This window comes from Lepidochelys kempii, chromosome 22, assembly GCF_965140265.1.
Source record: "Lepidochelys kempii isolate rLepKem1 chromosome 22, rLepKem1.hap2, whole genome shotgun sequence".
NCBI lineage: Eukaryota > Metazoa > Chordata > Testudines > Cheloniidae > Lepidochelys > Lepidochelys kempii.
In genome coordinates, this window is record NC_133277.1 from 670,013 (window position 1) to 671,714 (window position 1,702).

At 52.5% G+C, this 1,702-nt stretch overlaps 1 non-coding gene across 1 annotated transcript; it reads right to left on the reverse strand.

The window, feature by feature from the left end:
• Positions 1 to 1,141: 1,141 nt before the first annotated feature.
• On the reverse strand, positions 1,142 to 1,214 carry TRNAK-CUU (transfer RNA lysine (anticodon CUU)). The gene has a single exon. It is a non-coding gene; the product is annotated as a tRNA-Lys (tRNA).
• Positions 1,215 to 1,702: the final 488 nt, after the last annotated feature.

Here is a 1,702-nt window from a genome sequence, read left to right on the forward strand (position 1 = left end):
AGCTCTGGGTGAGCACCAAACGCTGACGGGGCAATTCTTTCTGGCTCTCCACGGAGCCCACATCACTCTGGTGTAGGAAGGAGCCCTCAATATCAAGCAAAAGCTCCAAACATTCCCCACACCCCCAGCCAGATAAGCACAGACACATGGAGGCAGAAACAGAGGCAAGGAGATAGAGCTTCCACCTCCACCATGTAAGATGGAACCAGCCATCTGGGAGGAACCTGCTATATGCCCAGAGGCCTTTATTCCTCCAGCCTGTGAAGACAGAGGGGATGTCAGGAAGTTTCCCCTTCAATCTCACACACAAAAGGCCCTTCTTAGGAAAGCAAAATTATGAAGAGAAAAAAAACATCAAGAAGGACACCAAAGAGAGAGACTTTTATGATCTTGGAGAATAGTTCAACAGCTGACCAGGGACTTGAACCCTCGACCCTCAGATTAAAAGTCTGAGGCTTTACCAACTGAGCTCGCCAGGCTTATGAAGAAAAAGAGCAAGTTCATACAGAGGAGGAACTAGTCAAGAAAAAGAGAGCAGGAAACAATAGAGGAAACCTGCTGCTCTCTCTCTATCTCTTCCCAGCCCTAGCCCTGGTCTCCTCCTCCCTCCAGCACCCTGAGGCATTTTGCCAGCACAATGCCCAAGTCAACTCCACCCTCCCCAAACTCTAGAAGGCCCAGCTCATCAACCTGGCCACTCTTACAGCCTCCTCTCCAGCCCTGATCAATAGGGAGGACGATTGAGTCTCCCTCCCTCAGGCCCACCCTTCAGCATTCCTGGGTAAAGACCAACACCGCCAAAGTGACTTTGGGCCAGCAGGTCAACCAAGCAGGCTGCCTCCTAGGCCTTGCTGCAGCCCAGCTGCAGGACTCAGAGTAAATCCAGCTCACATCCCTCCCTCTCTCTTCTCCTCTCTCCCTCCCCTTGGCTTTCCCAACACCTGGCCCCACAGCAAAACAGAGACTGGTGCTTTCTGGGCCTGCTCCTGCAGACGTGGGCTTCTATCCTGCTTCTCAAGGACTCAGCAGGAGAAAGGGGTCTTTCCAGGAAATGGCCACAGCTTCTGGGAATCCCTGTCTGGCTCTGGACACCACAAGGAACCATTTGGCTCCTGGCACACAAGGCAACTTAAAAGCTGAGTGCCTGGACAGGGGCTTGAATCCTGGACCCTCAGATTAAGAGCCTGATGCTCTACCACCTGAGCTATCCAGGCTTGCTGACAGGGTTGATCCCTTTCACCACAAGAAGTAAGCCAGCAGGCAAAAGAGAGGCAAAAAAAAGTCCCAGGAACCCCTCCTCTTTTTCTCCGAAGCCACTGCCTTTCAGCGGGATTCCTCCTCCTCCTCCCTCCTGTGCCTCAGTGCGACTAAATCTCTGCACCTAGACAGCCAGCCCATCCGCTGCATCCCAATCCCCCAGGCCTAAGCCTCCCTGTCCAAGTCCTGCACCTGCCTCCATAGAATTAAGTCTCACATCTGGCTGGGAACTCCATTTCTTGTGCCCAGAGAGTCTCTGCCCCCTCCCTAGATGACCCGAGAAACACAGTGTCCGCCTTTTCTAAAGAAGTGCTTAGACTCCCTCATCATGTGATCAGATGGATAAGGCATCTCCCTGTGCATCAGATGATTCAGGATTTTAGTCCACTCGTGGCTGTGCTTGCTTTGGTTGAAAGTCCTGCTTTCTTCAGGAATGGAACCTCTT